The following is a 20,386-nucleotide window of genomic DNA, read 5'->3' as shown; positions in this document are numbered from 1 at the left end:
TTAAGTTGGCATAGTTGGATGATAATTTCATTTTTACGGAATGAGTTGTATTTTTGAATAAAACCATTTTTTATTTTTTTTTTTACAATATACTGGAAAATGGAGAAAAAAATCTGTGCGTGGTGAAATCCTTCCAAAAATGCAACTCCATCATAGTTTTTTTTCCATCACTCTTTGTGTTTTAAAATTGATCTGACAATATGATTCCCCATGGTTAATACATTTATTTCACTGCCAAACTTGCACAGATTTTTGTTTTTAATTTTGTGGTGAAAAAAAATTCCGAATCTGTTAAAAAAAAAAAAGGAAACTATTTGATTTGTGCCACCATTTTCTGAGACCCACGTTATTTTTTTATCAATTGAGCTGTTGGAGGACTTGGTTTTTGCATGCCAGGCTGATGTTTTTATTGATACTTTTAAGGGGTAAATGTGATGTTTTAGTCACTTTTTATTGCATTTTTTGTGTCGATCTGTGATTGAAAAACTTCAATTCTGATGTTTCATTTTTTTGCTTTACGTCACTTTACTATACAAGTTGAATAATTTTATAATTTTGATAGATCTGACTTATGCAGACAATATGCAGCAATATATTATATGTTTATTTATTATCTTTACTTTTAATGGGTGAAAAGTAGAATGATCCAACTTTTTTTATATATAATTTTTTTAATGACTTGTTCTGTTTTATTGCCATGTAACAGTATCACGGTGTCCTGGTAGTAAATAGATATAAGCAACATTGGGTGAATCTTTTACCAAAATGCATGTATTTTTTTTACTTAAAAGCATTTTTTTCAATATGGTTTCAATAAAAATTTGGGCTTCTGCAGCCTTTATGTATCAGAGAGTACAAAGCAGGCAACAGAATAAGTGAAAAGAGAAATCCATCACTGATTTTTAAAACTTATGTCTTGCTTCTGTCATGGTATAGGACATGGTTCATGTCCTGCTCTCTGAGGGTTAATATTGCTGGCCTCTTTGGATCTGGGAGGGGTATTTATACACACTCGAGACTAGGATTCCTTGTCAGCTATACTTTTGTTTAGGCTGTGTGTCTGACCCCTTGAGTGTGTGCTCCATTTGCATTTGCTCGCTTGACTCTCCGTGTGTTACTCTGCTAGTTTGTTCTTCTGGATTTCTGACCTTTTGCTCCCTTTCTGATTATTCCTCTGCCTCACCCATGGTTATCTCATTATCTCCTGGTTTTGATCTTGGCACATTTATCTACTCTCCAGTGTATATCGTCTCCTCTGCACCCCGATGTTTGGTGCAGCCCTCGACCACCTCCTTCCCTGTCACATGGCTCAGGTCCTGTTTGCTTCCAACCGGTGAGTTCCCTGCCGCTCTGCTTTCAGCCCCCTTGCTGCTGTGCATAGCTCTACCCGCAGCAGTATACCCGGGAGTCGTGACAGCTTCCTGATCTATCTTCTAGTCTAATGTGGTCATTCATCAGCTTAATGGTTCGCTCTCTTGCGAAAGACGCTGGTCAATTATGCTAATGACAGTCGTTTCAAACTCTGTCAGAGTTTGATCCGAGTGTCCTGTTATTGTGAAACGATTCACTGTTGCAGAACAGGTGTGGAGAAGATGGAGAACTTAATTTCTTCATCTTCTCCCTTGTGTTTTTGTGTTTTCTATTTCTATATTTCTATGAAGCTGTCACTCTCGGGTTGGGAGAGACTCAGCCAGTTCTGGAATTTTAGTTCAACATCAGTCAGATTTTTATGGCCGTCTGACTGCCCCCAAAAAGACAGTTTAGGAGAGAAAAGGAATGAAAGTAACAAACCCTGCATCAAAGGAGAACCATGTTCAATCTTCTCTGTACAGTTATACTTAGAGGCTGTAGAAGCCAAATGGTCAAAACTTTTTAATGAAAGCCTATTGCAAAAGTACATGTTGCCCAAAAATGCATGAACCTTAGGAAAAAAAAGTGTCCCAAAGGCGTCTATATCTTTTAAAATTAGACAAACAATTTCACTCTTTTCCTTTGGCACAGATTTTTAGTGTTGTGTACGATTTCATTGTTCCTGATTCTTTCCATTTGTTTTAATAAACGGATTTATTCTGGAAAGATTGTGGTAATGATTAATAGATTTTCTTCCTGCTGAATATTTTATTACGATGGTCTTGCTGTTAAAGTAAATAGTAGTAGTTTACTGCTGGACATAATTTGCATCATAAATCCAGATATAATCAATTATTTTGCTCCTGCTGTACGTTGTTCTCATGTTCAAGGATAATTTTAGCATCTTCTGCATTTCGCCATGGGACTGTTGATATATTGTTCTGATATATTGATGTAGAAGTTTTAGTCTTCTAGTAAATTAGACTATTACACCCGCGTTTCTATTACTGAAATTAAGGTTTCATGGAGTTTGTGCTTTGAGTGGATTTACAAAATGCAGTCATTAAAAAATATAATAGCTGGGAAAAAAATGTTTTGAATGAGACAAATGGCGCAATGCTAATTTAGTGAGATTGCTAGCAACACAGCTGGATGTCTGGTGCCAAGTGCTGTACCTTCTGATGATACTCCTGCCCCCATATATTTGGACTGTCATACAATGTACAAAAACCACCAAAAAAGCACCATAAAACATGGTACTCAAAATGCGGTACTATATGGTACCTAGTATGGGCCTGATGGAAAATTTGGACCTGGACACGCAGTTGCACATTGGTCAAATATACGAGCCCCTGTAGCATTCTAAATACTATAGAAATATTTTATGTTCACTCCCTCCTCACTGAAAAAAAAGACTACAGAGAAAATATATAATAATATTCTAAATATAATTTTTTTTATAAATATTATAATATACTCTATATAAATCTCATAAAATAATATTACTGCTGTGTTTTCTATAAGTAATACTCCTAAATAGTAGTCATATAGTTACCAAATAACAAATATTACCATATTGTTAGTGAACAAGTCCTCTATGCCAAAAGTAATATACCAATGATAAACCACATGAAGGGAATAAATACAGCCACATAATGACCATATATCATCACCACGTGGTGTCTCAAGATAACCACCATCCTGTTACTGAGAAAAATCCACTATAACAAGAGCAATATTCCAATAATACCACATATAAGGGATAAATAACACCACACCATGCCAGAATACATGTTTCTACCACATAGTGACTGTATATTAACCCCTTTTTGCCAGCTGACGGAATAGTACGTCAGCTGGCAGATCCCCTGCTTTGAGGTGGGCTCCGGCGGTGAGCCCACCTCAAAGCCGCGACATGTCAGCTGTTTTGTACAGCTGACATGTGCGCGCAATGAGCGCGAGCGGAATCGCGATCCGCCCGCGCTCATTAACTAGTTAAATGCCGCCGTCAAGCGCTGACAGCGGCATTTAACTAGCGCTCCCGGCCGCACGGCCGGAAGTGCTTGCACTGCTGACCCCCTTCACATGATCGGGGGTCAGCAGTGCATCGCCATAACAACCAGAGGTCTCCTTGAGACCTCTATGGTTGTTGATGGCCGATTGCTTTGAGCGCCACCCTGTGGTCGGCGTTCAAAGCAACCCTGCATTTCTGCTACATAGAGGTGATCTGTACTTCACCTCTATGTAGCAGAGCCGATCGAGTTATGCATATGCTTCTAGCCTCCCATGGAGGCTATTGAAGCATGCTAAAATTAAAAAAAAAAAGTGATTAAAAATATAAAAAAAATTAAAAATATATAAAAGTTCAAATCACCCCCCTTTCGCCCCAATCAAAATAAAACAATTAAAAAAAAATCAAACATACACATATTTGGTATCGCCGCGTTCAGAATCGCCCGATCTATCAATAAAAACAAAGGATTAACCTGACCGCTAAATGACGTAGCGAGAAAAAAAATCAAAACGCCAAAATTACGTTTTTTGGTCGCCGCAACATTGCATTAAAATGCAATAACGGGCGATCAAAAGAACGTATCTACACCAAAATGGTATAATTAAAAACGCCAGCTCGGCACGCAAAAAATAAGCCCTCACCTGACCCCAGATCACGAAAATTGGAGACGCTACGGGTATCGGAAAATCGCGCAATTTTTTTTTTTTTTTTTTTTTTTTAGCAAAATTTGGAAATTTTTTTCACCCCTTAGATATAAAATAACCTAGACATGTTTGGTGTCTATGAACTCATAATGACCTGGAGAATCATAATGGCAGGTTAGTTTTAGCATTTAGTGAACCTAGCAAAAAAGCCAAACAAAAAACAAGTGTGAGATTGCACTTTTTTTGCAATTTCATCACACTTGGATTTTTTTTCCCGTTTTCTGTTACATGGCATGGTAAAATCAATGGTATCGTTCAAAAGTACATCTCGTCCCGCAAAAAATAAGCCCTCACATGGCCATATTGACGGAAAAATAAAAAAGTTATGGCTCTGGGAAGGAGGGGAGCAAAAAACGAAAATGAAAAAGCGGAAAAAGCTCCGGGGGTGAAGGGGTTAAAGCAATACCAATTGTTGTTAAAAATTCCAGCTCTAACAGTGGTATTACCACAAGTGACAGTTATATGACACACAGAGCTCCTGCGTATCTATATATATAAAGCTGAGTGTATGTATGTGTGTGTATGTGTATATGTATCAAGCCACGCCCACTCCACATAGCCCCGCCCACTCTGCATAGCAACACTCACTCCACACGCAAAGTGTGGAGACACATTCACCCCAAAAGCCACCCTGTAAAACTTACCAGCTGTGACGTCCTAGCCACTTCAAGCTACAATCAGGGCCACCGCCTTCAGAGTATCAGTGCGCGGCAGGCACAGGTCACATCTATCTTAGTCATGTCTAGAGTGGAGTTGCTCCTGTGAGGCATGATGTCAATGAAAAGGGAGGAGCCTCAAAAATTACACCGCTGTGCTCATAACAGGAAGTTACTGTGCACGTGTGAGGGGAAGAGAAGAGTGAGGTGAAAATGAGAGGAGTCAGGTAAAAATGAGAGGAGTGAAGGGAAAATGAAAGGAGTGCGGGAAAAATAGTGGAGTGAGGGGAAAATGAGAGGTGTGAGGTGAAAATGAGAGGTGTGAGGTGAAAATGAGAGGTGTGAGGTGAAAAGTGTGATGCTGCAGAAGAAGTAGGCAGTGTATATGATACACTTTATTGCAATTAGTGCAATTTCTCTTGGGATCAAGTGTTTCCAATTGTACGTACATGGAAGAGGAGTGTGAGGTGCGGCAGGAGGAGGCGACTATAAAGGAGAAAAGCTGTGCTGCAGAAAAATGCTGTATATAAAGGAGGAGTGTGAGGTGCAGGAGGAGGCTGTGTGAAAAGAAGGAGCATGAGGTGCAGAAGGAATATGGCCAATTAACTGCCACCGTTAGAAGTCGTATGGGCAGTCGTTAAGGGGTTAATATTGTGTTAAAAAACCTTTTGCTTCAACAAAGAGTTTTTATGTGCAATATAATCATTATAATTTGTTATAACTAACCACAGTTAGTTACTATACCCTGGGCAATGCCAGGCTCTTTAGCTAGTAAGTGTGTAAAGTACAGGTACTGTAAATCCAGGGACTAAGCACTCGTACAGCACCATCCTCACTTTTATACTTCACCAGATAAAAAAGAAAAGTGCCATAATACCGCCCTGGTGCCCTGAACAGCAACAGTGTCCTTTTGTTTCCTCATAATAACAATATTCACGAATATTAAATATATTGCAGTAGCGATTTTTCCCTTTTTGACCCTCTCACAGTAGAAATGCCCCCTCTGTTGAACCCATACAGTATTAAAGCATATAACTTTTTTAAATGCCCCTGTGCAATGCTAAAATTTATTTCTGGGTCCACTCAGTAGTAATGTCCATCTTTGTGCTCAAATACAACAATAATGATCACTCCCCAGTGACAATAATATAGTAGTAACACACCATGTTTGCCCCCATACAGTAATAGCATCCACTTTTATGCCCTAGTATGGTTGGAACATCCCAAATTTTGGCTTAACCCCTTTCTGCCATCAGACATACTCTTCCGTCCATGTGACCTGGGCCTTACTTCCCATGGATGGAATAGTACATCATACGCGATCATAAGCTGATTATCACAGACCGCTCCTGGCACTTTAACCCCCGGAACACTGTGATCAAACAAGATCGCAGCGTTCCGGTGGCATAGAGAAGCATCGCGCTGGGGGGCTCCCTGCGTGTTTCCCTTAGACCCTCAGAACAACGCGATTTCATTGCGTTGTTCTGAGGTTCTCCCTGCCTGCAGACCCCTGGATCCAAGATGGCCACGGGGTCCATCCGGGTCCTGCAGGGAGGTGGCTTGTCAGTGCCTGCTGAGAGCAGGTGCTGAGAAGCCTCTACACTGCTTGCCAGTTCTCTGATCTGACACAGTGCAGTGCAAAGTGTCTGATCAGTGATCTAACTTTATACAGTTATGTCCCACACTGGGACAATGTAAAAAAAAGTTTAAAAAAATTTATTTTTTAAAAATTCCTAAATAAAGAAAATAAATAAATAAATACTGTTCCAATAAATTCATTTCTTTATGCAAATAAAAAAAACAACAAAAGTAGACATGTTTAGTATAGCCACGTCCATAACGACCCGACCTATAAAACTGTTTCAATAATTAACCCCTTCAGTGAACACCACAAAAAAATAACTAAAAAACGAGGCAAAAAAATGCTTTATCATCCTGCCTCTGAACAAAAAGTGGAATAACATGCAAACAAAAAGACGGATATAAATAACCATGGTACCGCTGAAAATGTCATCTTTCCCCGCAAAAAACGAGCTGCCATACAGCATCATGAGCGAAAAAATAAAAACATTATAGCCCTCAGAATAAAGCGATGCAAAATAATTATTTTTTATATAAAATAGTTTTAATTGTAAAAAAGCTCCAAAACATAAAAAAGATATAAATGAGATATCGCTGTAATCGTACTAATACGAAGAATAAAACTGCGTTATCAATTTTACCACATGTGGAACGGTATGAACGCCCCACTCAAAAAAAAATGAATGAATTGCTGGTTTTTGCTCATTCTGCCTCCCAAAAATCGTAATAAAAAGCGATCAAAAAATGTCATGTTCCCGAAAATGGTACAAATAAAACCGTCAACTCGTTTTGCAAAAAACAAAACCTCACATGACTTTGTGGGCCAAAATAAGGAAAAATTATAGCTCTCAAAATGTGGTTATGCAAAAACTATTTTTTGCAATAAAAAGCATCTTTTAGCCACTTTAGTGTGTGACAGCTGCCAAACATAAAAACCCGCTAAAAATAGTAAAACCCCCTTCATCACCCCCTTAGTTAGGGAAAAATAATTAAATAATAAAAATGTTTAGGGTTAGGGATGGGGCTAAAGTTAGGGTTAAGGTTGGGGCTAGAGTTGGGGTTAGGGTTTGGATTATGTTTATGGTTGGGGTTAGGGTTGGGATTAGGGTTGGGATTAGGGTTAGGAATGTGTCAGGGTTCGGGTGTTGTTAGCGTTATAGTTAGGGTTGGGATTTGGGTTAGGGGTGTGTTTGGGTTAGGGTTGGATATAGAATTAGGGGGTTTTCACTCTTTAAATGCACATCTGGAGCTCTCCAAATGCGACATCGCGTCCGATCTCAATTCCAGCCATTTCTGCTTTGAAAAAGTCAAAAGTGCTCCTTCCCTTCCAAGCTCTGCCGTGCACCCAAACAGTGGTTTACCCCCACATGTGGGGTATCGGCGTACTTAGGACAAATTGTACAACAACTTTTGAAGTCCAGTTTCTCCAGTTACCCTTGGTAAAATAAAACATATTGGATCTGAAGTAAATTTTTTGTGAAAAAAAAGTTAAATGTTCATGTTTTTTTAAACATTTCAAAAAATCCTGTGAAGCACCTGAAGGGTTAATAAACTTCTAGAATGTGGTTTTGAGCACCTTGTGGGGTGCAGTTTTTAGAATGGTGTCACTTTGGGGTATTTTCTATCATATAGACCCCTCAAAGTGACTTCAAATGTGATGTGGCCCTTAAAAAAATGGTGTTGTAAAAATGAGAAATCGCTTGTCAACTTTTAACCCTTATAACTCCCTAACAAAAAAATTAGTTCCAAAATTGTGCTGATGTAAAGTAGACATGTGGGAAATGTTACTTATTAAGTATTTTGTGTGACATATCTCTGATATTTAAGGGCATGAAAATTCAAATTTGGAAATTTGCAAAATTTTCTAAATTTTTGCCAAATTTCCATTTTTTTCACAAATAAACGCAAGTCATATCAAAGAAATTTTACCACTAACATGAAATAACATATGTCACGAGAAAGTAATGTCAACGGGAGCCATGGAAGCGTTCCAGAGTTATTACCTCATAAAGGGACAGTGGTCAGAATTGTAAAAATTGGCCCGGTCATTAACATGCAAACCACCCTTGGGGGGTTAAGTGGTTAATGATGATCACAATGGGGAATATTATTTAAGTCCCAAAGTTGTGGAGTAATAGGGTCACCCATTCTGGCCCCAATATAGTAATATTATGGCCCAATTGGCCTCATACTGTAGTAATATTCCCCACATGTTGCTAAAAATAATGTATGTTCCTCATTTTGACCCCCTTACAGTATTTATGTCACCCATCTTGTATTAATGTTCCCCATCTTGGCTCCTATTCTTTAATAATGATTGTATTAATATATTAATGATTAATTGTAGCCAGCTCAGTGCTCACGCAGTCTGTCATCTTAAGGAGATCCGCTCACTGCCTGGAAGCCGCACGGAGTTGAAATGCGAGAGGCACACCCATGATGCAATAGCCACTATCTATCCTACTTGGAAGTTAAAATCCATTTTATTATTTCATCTTTAAAATAATCCATTTTGTAGAAATCCTTGATGTATATAGGGGGATCAAAGAAAGGGTACACTGTTGCTTTTTACGTGCAGAAAACGCGTTTCGACCTTCTTAGGTCGTCTTCTAGGTCTCCCTTTCTTTGATCCCCCTGTGTACATCAAGAATTTCTGCAAAATGGATTATTTTAAAGAGGAAATAAAAAAATGGATTTTAACTGCCAAATACGAAGGATAGATCCGCTGGAATTATTTGTTGTTTCCTGTGGCTATTCTTTAATAATGTCCCCTGTCCTGTAATAATATCCTCTCTTCTGGCCTCTTAGGCAAATTATTTTTTTCTCGGATTTTCCTAAATGGTCGGTGCAAATAACTGTCAGTCTGATAAAAGTCATCACCTGTTAGAGTATACATCGAATTTTATTGAAGAAACCTCCCAATGATAACAGTATAATCTCCAAAATGAATAAAAACTCAAAATGCACTGTTCCAAATTATTGGGCACAGTAGAATTTCTAAACATTTGATATGTTTTAAAGAACTGAAAATGCTCATTTGTTTAATTTGCAGGATTAGGAGGTCACATTCACTGAACAAAAAAGCTATTTAACTCCAAAACATCCTAACAGGCCAAGTTACATGTTAACATAGGAACCCTTCTTTGATATCATCTTCACAATTCTTGCATCCATTGAACTTGTGAGTTTTTGGAGAGTTTCTGCTTGTATTTCTTTGCATGAAGTCAGAATCGCCTCCCACAGCTGCTGTTTTCATGTGAACGGCCTCCCACCCTCATAGATCTTTTGCTTGATGATACTCCAGCAGCTTCAAATATCTGTTTGCTGGTTTGTAATGGCTTTTTAGCAGCTGCTCTCTTAAACTGATGAACTTGCCTGGCAGAAACCTTCCTCATTATGCCTTTATCAGCACGAACACGTCTGTGCTCAGATTCAGCCACAAATCTCTTAACAGTACGATGATCATCCTTAAGTTTTCAGGAAATATCTTAATGTTTTCATCCCTTGACCAAGGCATTGCACTATTTGATGCTTTTCAGCAACGGAGAGATCCTTTTTCTTTCCCATGTCACTTGAAACCTGTTGGCTGCTTAATAATGTGGAACATCATTTTTAAGTAGTTTTTCTTTAATTAGAATCACCTGGAAAACTTATTTTCACATTTTAAGATGGATTTCAGTGATCCTGATCCATTGAGCCCTGAGACACAATATCATCCATGAGTTTATTTGAAAAACAAAACAATTACATCTTTATTCCAGCCCTGCTGAAGCAACCCCAGATCATCACCGATCCTCTACCAAATTTCACAGTGGGTGCAAGACACTGTGGCCTTTTACGCTTCTCCAGGTCTCCGTCTACCATTAGATGACCAGATGTTGGGCAAAGCTGAAAATTAGACTCATCAGAGAAGATTACCTTACTCTAGTCCTCTATGGTCCAATCCCTATGGTCTTTGGCAAACTTCAGCCTGGCTCTCCTTTGCTTCTCATTGATGAAAGGCTTTTTTTACCTTTACAAGTCTTGAGTCCTGCCTCTAGACTGTTACGAACTGTTCTTGCTGTGCACTTCACCCCAGCTGCCATTTGCCATTCCTTTTGTAGGTCATTTGATGTCATCCTGCTGTTGCTGAGTGACATTCGAATAAGATGATGGTCATCCTGGTCAGTGGAGAGTCATTTTTACACTCTGCCTGTCTGTAGCTTTGTTGTCCCCAATGTCTGCTGCTTGACCTTGTTGTAAAGGACTGCTGTCTTAGAAATTTTAAGGATGGAGGCAACATGACGCTCACTGTGTCCCTCTGCTAGTAAAGCCAGAATTCAGCCCTTCTTTTCCTCACTCAAGACTTCTTTTCAACTTCTTTGGCATGGTTAAAGTTATTTTTTAATTCCTATTACTTTTGGGATATTACTAGCAGACATGTAGAGAAGCTGATTTTTATGAAACTGTGCAGTGGTCTCTTAATTTTTGCCAGAGCTGTGTTATATGTCTTTGAATCTCAACAACACTAGTATTGTCTATTTTCCCTGCTCACTGGCCATACCCCTAGAAGAAGTCACACATGGGTCTCCAAGAACTGCCCTTAACCCATTTCTGACATTAGACGTACTATCCCGTCGAGGTGGGGTGGGCCCCTATGACCACGGACGGGATAGTACGTCATATGCGATCAGCAGCGCTCACGGGGGGAGCGCCGCCGATCGTGGCTAGGTGTCAGCTGCCTATCGCAGCTGACATCCGGCACTATGTGCCAGGAGCGGTCACGGACCGCCCCCGGCACATTAACCCCTGGCACACTGCGATCAAAGATGATCGCGATGTGCCGGCGGTACAGGGAAGCACTGCGCAGGGAGGGGGCTCCCTGCGGGCTTCCCTGAGCCCCCCGCAGCAACGCGATGTGATCGCGTTGCTGCGAGGGTCTTACCTCCCTCCCTGCTTGCTCCAAGCCCGGATCCAAGATGGCCACGGATCCGGGTCCTGCAGAGAGGGAGGTGGCTTCACAGAGCCTGCTCAGAGCAGGCACTGTGAAGCCTGCACTGCTGTAAGTCAAATCAGTGATCTCACAGAGTGCTGTGCACACTGTCAGATCACCGATCTGTGATGTCCCCCCCGGGACAAAATAAAAAAGTTTAAAAAAAATTTCCAAATGTGTAAAAAAAAATAAAAAAAAATATTACTAAATAATGAAAAAAAATATATATATTATTCCCATAAATACATTTCTTCATCTAAATAAAAAAAACCCCAGTAAAAGTACACATATTTAGTATCGCCGCATCCGTAACGACCCAACCTATAAAACTGGCCCACTAGTTAACCCATTCAGTAAACACCGTAAGAAAAAAAAAAAACGAAGCAAAAAACAACGCTTTATTATCATACCGCCGAACAAAAAGTGGAATAACACGCGATCAAAAAGACAGATATAAATAACCATGGTACCGCTGAAAACGTCATCTTTTCCCGCAAAAAACGAGCTGCCATACAGCATCATCAGCAAAAAAATAAAAAAGTTATAGTCCTGAGAATAAAACAATGCAAAAATAATTATTTTTTCTGTAAAATAGTTTTTATCGTATAAAAGCGCCAAAACATAAAATAATTATATAAATTAGGTGTCGCTGTAATCGTACTGACCCGAAGAATAAAACTGCTTTATCAATTTTACCAAACGCGGAACGGTATAAACGCCTCCCCCAAAAGAAATTCATGAATAGCTGGTTTTTGGTCATTCTTCCTCACAAAAATCGGAATAAAAAGCGATCAAAAAATGTCACGTGCCCGAAAATGTTACCAATAAAAACGTCAACTCGTCCCGCAAAAAACAAGACCTCACATGACTCTATGGACCAAAATCTGGAAAAATTATAGCTCTCAAAATGTGGTAACGCAAAAAATATTTTTTGCAATAAAAAGCGTCTTTCAGTGTGTGACGGCTGCCAATCATAAAAATCCGCTAAAAAACGCTATAAAAGTAAATCAAACCCCCCTTCATCACCCCCTTAGTTAGGGAAAAATTAAAAAAATGTATTTATTTCCATTTTCCCATTAGGGCTAGGGCTAGGGTTAGGGTTAGGGTTAGGGTTAGGGCTAGGGTTAGGGTTAGGGCTAGGGTTAGGGCTAGGGTTAGGGTTGGGGCTACAGTTAGGGTTGGGGCTAAAGTTAGGGTTAGGGTTTAGATTACATTTACAGTTGGGAATAGGGTTGGGATTAGGGTTAGGGGTGTGTCAGGGTTAGAGGTGTGGTTAGGGTTACTGTTGGAATTAGGGTTAGGGGTGTGTTTGGATTAGGGTTTCAGTTATAATTGGGGGGTTTCCACTGTTTAGGCACATCAGGGCTCTCCAAACACAACATGGCGTCCGATCTCAATTCCAGCCAATTCTGCGTTGAAAAAGTAAAACAGTGCTCCTTCCCTTCCGAGCTCTCCCGTGTGCCCAAACAGGGGTTTACCCCAACATATCGGGTATCAGCGTACTCAGGACAAATAGGACAACAACTTTTGGGGTCCAATTTCTCCTGCTACCCTTGGGAAAATACAAAACTGGGGGCTAAAAAATAACTTTTGTGGGAAAAAAAAAGATTTTTTTTTTCATGGCTCTGCGTTATAAACTGTAGTGAAACACTTGGGGGTTCAAAGTTCTCACAACACATTTTTGTTTCCCATAGGTTTACATTGAACTGTAAACTCATGGGAAACTGCTGCGGATCCGCAACATTTTCCGCAGCGTGTGCACATACCTTTAGAATTGGGCCATGTGCACACGGTGCGGATTTGGTTGCGGATCCGCAGCGGATTGGCCGCTGCGGATTCGCAGCAGTGTTCCATCAGGTTTACAGTACCATGTAAACATATGGAAGACCAAATCCGCTGTGCCCATGGTGCGGAAAATACCTCGCGGAAACGCTGCGTTGTATTTTCCGCAGCATGTCAATTCTTTGTGCGGATTCCGCAGCGTTTTACACCTGTTCCTCAATAGGAATCCGCAGGTGAAATCCGCACAAAAAACACTGGCGGATTTTTCAAAAATGGTGCTGAAAAATCTCATACGAATCCGCAACGTTGGCACATAGCCTTAGGGTTAGGGGTGTGTTGGGGTTAGGGTTGTGGTTAGGGGTGTGTTGGGTTTAGGGTTGTGATTAGGGTTACGGCTACAGTTGGGATAAGGGTTAGGGGTGTGTTGGAGGTAGAATTGAGGGGTTACCACTGTTTACGCACATCAGGGGGTCTCCAAACGCAACATGGCGCCACCATTGATTCCAGCCAATCTCGTATTCAAAAAGTCAAATGGTGCTCCCTCACTTCCGAGCCCTGACGTGTGCCCAAACAGTGGTTTACCCCCACATATGGGGTACCAGCATACTCAGGACAAACTGCGCAACAATTACTGGGGTCCAATTTCTCCTGTTACCCTTGAGAAAATAAAAAAATTGCTTGCTAAAACATCATGTTTGAGGAAAAAAAAAATGATTTTTTATTTTCACGGCTCTGCGTTGTAAACGTCTGTGAAGCACTTGGGGGTTCAAAGTGCTCACCACATATCTAGGTAAGTTCCTTGGGGGGTCTAGTTTACAAAATGGGGTCACTTGTGGGGGGTTTCTACTGTTTAGGCACACCAGGGGCTCTGCAAACGCAACGTGACGCCTGCAGACCATTCCATCAAAGTCTGCATTTCAAAAGTCACTACTTCCCTTCTGAGCCCTGACGTGTGCCCAAACAGTGGTTTACTCCCACACATGGGGTATCAGCTTACTCAGGAGAAACTGGACAACAACTTTTGTGGTCCAATTTCTCCTGTAACCCTTGGGAAAATAAAAAAGTCTGGGCTAAAAAACTATTTTTGAGGAAAGAAAACGTATTTATTATTTTCACGGCTCTGCGTTATAAACTTCTGTGAAGCACTTGGGGGTTCAAAGTGCTCACCTCACATCTAGATAAGTTCCTTTCAGGGTCTAGTTTCTAAAATGGGGTCACTTGTGGGGGGTTTCTACTGTTTAGGTACATTAGGGGCTCTGCAAACGCAATGTGACGCCTGCAGACTATTCCATCTAAGTCTGCATTCCAAATGGCACTCTTTCCCTTCCGAGCCCTCCCATGCGCCCAAACGGTGGTTCCCCCCACATATGGGGTATCAGCGTACTCAGGACAAATTGGACAACAACTTTTGGGGTCGAATTTCTCCTCTTACCCTCGGGAAAATACAAAACTGGGGGCTAAAAAATAATTTTCGGGGGAAAGTTTTTTTTTTATTTTCACGGCTCTGCTTTATAAACTGTAGTGAAACGCTTGGGGGTTCAAAGCTCTAACAACACATCTAGATGAGTTCCGTAGGGTGTCTAGTCTCCAAAATGGTGTCATTTGTGGAGGGTTTCTACTGTTTAGGTACATTAGGGGCTCTGCAAACGCAATGTGACACCTGCAGACCATTCCATCTAAGTCTGCATTCCAAATGGAGCTCCTTCCCTTCCGAGCCCTCCCATGCGCCCAAACAGTGGTTCCCCCCCACTTATGGGGTATCAGCGCACTCAGGAAAAATTGGACAACAAATTTTGGGGTCCAATTTCTCCTGTTACCCTCGGGAAAATACAAAACTGGGGGCTAAAATATAATTTTTGTGGGAAAAAATTTTTGTTTTATTTTTACGACTCTGCATTATAAACTTCTGTGAAGCCCTTGGTGGGTCAAAGCGCTCACCACACATCTAGATAAGTTCCTTAGGGGGTCTACTTTCCAATATGGTGTCACTCGTGGGGGGTTTCAATGTTTAGGCACATCAGTGGCTCTCCAAACGCAACATGGCATCCCATCTCAATTCCTGTCAATTTTGCATTGAAATGTCAAACGGCGCTCCTTCCCTTCCGAGCCCTGTTGTTTGCCCAAACAGTGGTTTACCTCCACATATGGGGTATCAGCGTACTCAGGACAAATTGTACAACAACTTTTGGAGTCCAATTTCTTCTCTTACCCTTGGGAAAATAAAAAATTGGGGCGAAAAGATAATTTTTGTGAAAAAATATGATTTTTTATTTTTACGGTTCTGCATTATAAACTTCTGTGAAGCACTTGGTGGGTCAAAGTGCTCATCACACCTCTAGTTAAGTTCCTTAGGGGGTCTACTTTCCAAAATGGTGTCACTTGTGAGGGGTTTCAATGTTTAGCCACATCAGGGGCTCTCCAAACGCAACATGGTGTCCCATCTCGATTCCAGTCAATTTTGCATTGAAAAGTCAAACGGCGCTCCTTCGCTTCCGAGCTCTGTCATGCGCCCAAACAGTGGTTTACCCCCACATATGGGGTATCAGCGTACTCAGGACAAATTGTACAACAACTTTTGGGGTCCATTTTCTCCTGTTACCCTTGGTAAAATAAAACAAATTGGAGCTGAAATAAATTTTGTGTGAAAAAAAGTTAAATGTTAATTTTTATTTAAACATTCCAAAAATTCCTGTGAAGCACCAGAAGGGTTAATAAACTTCTTGAATATGGTTTTGAGCACCATGAGGGGTGCAGTTTTTAGAATGGTGTCACACTTGGGTATTTTCTATCATATAGACCCCTCAAAATGACTTCAAATGAGATGTGGTCCCTAAAATAAAATGGTGTTGTAAAAATGAGATATTGCTGGTCAAATTTTAACCCTTATAACTCCCTAACAAAAAAAAATTTTGGTTCCAAAATTGTGCTGATGTAAAGTAGACATGTGGGAAATGTTACTTATTAAGTATTTTGTGTGACATATCTCTGTGATTTAATTGCATAAAAATTCAAAGTTGGAAAATTGCGAAATTTTCATAATTTTCACCAAATATCCGTTTTTTTCACAAATAAACGCAGGTACTATCAAAGAATTTTTACCACTATCATGAAGTACAATATGTCCCGAGAAAACAATGTCAGAATCACTGGAATCCATTGAAGCGTTCCAGAGTTATAACCTCATAAAGGGACAGTGGTCAGAATTGTAAAAATTGGCCCGGTCATTAACGTGCAAACCACCCTTGGGGGTAAAGGGGTTAAACATACTGTTAACCATGAGTGGCAAAAACATCCAGAATGATTTTTCTGTCATCAAAAACAATTACAAGTGACTTTTTGTAGAACGTGTACAGCTGTTATCAGTCATTTCTGTTCTGTTGTAACAAAAGATAAAACAAATATGCACCTAGTGCCGTCAGGCGTGATTGTGTTAGACAGCCAAAGCCTTGTTTAGTAACTTCGCTTCCTTATAATGTATTGCTTTAATTTAAATGCTCTTTACAGTGGCTGCTCTGGGGAATTATTCAGTAGAAGGTTTAATCTTAAAAGCTGCTCAGTGAAATTGTGCAGCTGACAGGACCCACGGAAGACTGGTTAACCCTGTTGTAAACGCCTAGTCGTGAACAGTAAAACCTCGGAATGATCACTTCTATTTTTAGGGTTTGTTGTTGTTTAGTCCTAACGTACAATTCTGGGGAAGCTGTTCTGCAGATTCAGCAATTCTAAAATCATTGCACAAGCGTTAATAGAATTGTGTGGTAAAGGATATGTTCTCTATTGCTTCTATCAACAAATGAGAATATAACAGACGTCTCTTCTCCAAGCAAGTGTAGCAATGTTCAGAACGTTAGAGCCCCAATTATGCACTTAGAGAGTAACCGACATTTTATTCTTTATTTCATCAATCAATAGTGCATGTAAAAATAAGCAACTTTGTAATGAACAGTCACAGCCAAAAGTGTTGGCACCCTTAAAATTGTTTCAGAAAGCAAAGTATTTGTCCCAGAAAATTATTGCAATTGCACATGTTTTGTTATACACATGTTTTATTTCCTTTGTGTGTATATTAGAAAAACACAAAAAAAAAGAAAAAAAGGCAAATTGGGCATAATTTCACTCAAAACCCACTAAAATGGTCCAGACAAAATTGTCTAAGTTTTTAACTATATTTCTTGACTTGCTTTGTACCAATATTTTTTTTACCGTAAGTTTGTTGCAGTTTTAATGAATGCTGTAGTATTTTGATTCTAGACATGTTTCTGCTATTTTCAGCTAAAAGTAGAGTCAATTTTCCCCAATTGTCTTTTTAAAAAAACTTAATATTTGCTCTACAATGCAAAATTGGGCGCACGTGCGGTACCGGACTCGGCTATCTTCTAGTGCCCCCCTGTGACAGGTAACTCTTAGCCGCACTTATGGCGGCCAGCCCCGGTACTTACCGGGCAGTCTTATTGGGGGTTGTACGGTCTCATGCGACCATGGGGGAGGGACACATATATGTGACAGCCTTAATGCACATTCAGTGCGGTGCTGCTGGCTACATACGGCTGTATTACCATCGATGTTGTTGTAATACCTGATGTTAGTACCCCATTGTGGTATATTTTTGTTAATATGGACATCGACATCCCATAGTGTACATAGAGATCTTATGTGCCAGTGTATTCATGCATAGGTCACACTTCTACAAACGTCCTTTGTGGTAGCCTGTGTCTTCCGGTCCGTACGTCATTTTTGTATAGTGGCGACTAGTTGGGGCAATCGCCACCATTGTTTCATCTTGTACCTTTGTTGTCCTGAGTCTACTAAGGTTTTTTAGGATTGTAATATTTTTGTGAATAAAGATTTCTATGTGTAAATTACCCAATATTGGTCGTTTTTCTTGTGGTTTCCACACTCCCTTCCTATTTAGTTGTATACGACTGGGTTATGATTATATCCACCATACGGCAACATATATATATATATATATATATTCATATAGACTACCGTAATGTTGCTATCTAATACCTTTATTTTTCTATTTTCAGCTAAAAGTAGAGTCAATTTTCCCCAATTGTCTTTTTAAAAAAACTTAATATTTGCTCTACAATACAAAATGGCAATAAATATTGAGGGTTGAGAAAATATTTTGAGACAGGCTATATATTCAATTTTTTTAATTGGATTAATGGTATACAGTGGGTACAGAAAGTATTCAGACCTCTTTACATTTTTCACTCTTTGTTTTGGTTCATTGCAGCCATTTGGTAAATTTAAAAAAGTTATTATTTTTTTCTCATTAATGTACACTCTGCACCCCATCTTGACTGAAAAAAAACCAGAAATGTAGAAATTTTTCCAAATTTATTAAAAAAGAAAAACTGAAATATCACATGGTCATAAGTATTTAGACCCTTTGCTCAGTATTGAGTAGAAGTCCCCTTTTGAGCTAGTACAGCCATGAGTATTCTTGGGAATGATGCAACAAGTTTTTCACACCTCTACCATTCTTCCTTGCAGATTCTCTCCAGTTCCGTCAGGTTGGGTGGTGAATGTTGGTGGACAGCCACTTTCAGGTTTCTCCAGATGCTCAATTGGGTTTAGGTCAGGGCTCTGGCTGGGCCAGTCAAGAATGGTCACAGACTTGTTCTGAAGCCACTCCTTTGTTATTTTAGCTGTGTACTTAGGGTCATTATCTTGTTGGAAGGTGAACCTTAGGCCAAGTTTGAGGTCCAGAGCACTCTGGAAGAGGTTTTCATCCAGGATAGTTCTGTACTTGGCCACACTCATGTTTCCTTCAAAGGAAACCAGTCATCCTGTCCCTGCAGCTGAAAAACACCACCATAGCATGATGCTGCCACCACCATGTTTCACTGTTGGGATTGTATTGGTCAGGTGATGAGCAGTGCCTGGTCTATCTTCATCTCATCAGACCAGAGAATCTTATTTCTCATAGTCTGGGAGTCCTTCATGTTTTTTTTAGCAAAATCTATGCGGGCTTTCATATGTCTTGCACTGAGGAGAGGCTTTCGTCGGGCCACTCTGCCATAAAGACCTGACTAGTGGAGGGCTGCAGTGATAGTTGACTTTGTGGAACTTTCTCCCATCTCCCTACTACATCTCTGGAGCTCAGCCACAGTGATCTTGGGGTTCTTCTATACCTCTCTCACCAAGGCTCTTCTCCCATGATTGCTCAGTTTGGTTGGACGGCCAGGACTCGGAAGACTTCTGGTGGTCTCAAACTTCTTCCATTTAAGGTTTATGGAGGTCACTCGGCTCTTAGGAACCTTGCGTACTGCAGAAATTCTGTTGCAACCTTGGCCAGATGTTTGCCTTGCCACAGTTCTGTCTCTCAGCTCCTTGGCCAGTTCCTTTGACCTCATGGTTCTCATTTGGCCTGACATGCACTGTGAGCTGTGAGGTCTTATATAGACAGGTGTGTGCCTTTCCAAAACAAGTCCTATCAGTTTAATTAAACACAGCTGGACTCCGATGAAGGAGTAGAACCATCTCAAGGAGGATCACAAGGAAATGGACAGCATGTGACTTAAATATGAGTGTCTGAGGAAAGGGTCTGAATACTTATGATCATGTAATATTTCAGTTTTTCTTTTTTAATAAATTTGCAAAAATTTCTACATTTCTGGGTTTTTTTCAGTCAAGATGGTGTGCAGAGTGTACATTAATGTGAAAAAATTAACTTTTTTAATTTACCAAAAAGTTACAATGAAACAAAGAGTGAAAAATGTAAAGGGGTCTGAATACTTTCTGTACCCACTGTATTTACTATGCTTATAAAGATGAAGTTTTTAGTGCCAATTTTATCAACTTCTGTGAGCCCATGTGTATAGGCTGACATGGAAATCTGTATTTCAACAAAACATCCATCTTCACACCCTTCATGTTCATATTGTGAATCAAAAGAGCTCAAAATCAATGGTCTTTTAATCATAAAACTCAGCAGAGCAGCTTTATGGCGTAGCGATGATTAGCTCATCGGGGGGAGTCGAGGAACTGCTAAGTTTGTTATTTTATACAAAAAAAGTTTACCCTTGAAAACCTCTTTATTAATCTAATATGGCTTCTTTAAGGGGCTGAATATCATTGAAACTTAAACAGTCAAACATAAGACTGAGCGGTGTACAGGTTAGTGTATTCTTCAGCTATAGATGCAATTGTACCAATATAAAGACCATTTGGGCTCTAAATACAAATATTTCTTCCCATTTTTAAAAAGCTAATCCTAATGAGGTAGTTAAAGATGCTTAACCTTTTATTTGAAAAGCAAAATAATAATAATAAAAAATCTCTGGATGAAGGTGTACATAGCCCTTAAAGATCAATT

The sequence above is a fragment of the Ranitomeya imitator genome, chromosome 5 (assembly GCF_032444005.1).
Source record: "Ranitomeya imitator isolate aRanImi1 chromosome 5, aRanImi1.pri, whole genome shotgun sequence".
NCBI classification, from domain to species: Eukaryota; Metazoa; Chordata; class Amphibia; order Anura; family Dendrobatidae; genus Ranitomeya; species Ranitomeya imitator.
Note: the sequence above shows the minus strand (reverse complement) of the source record.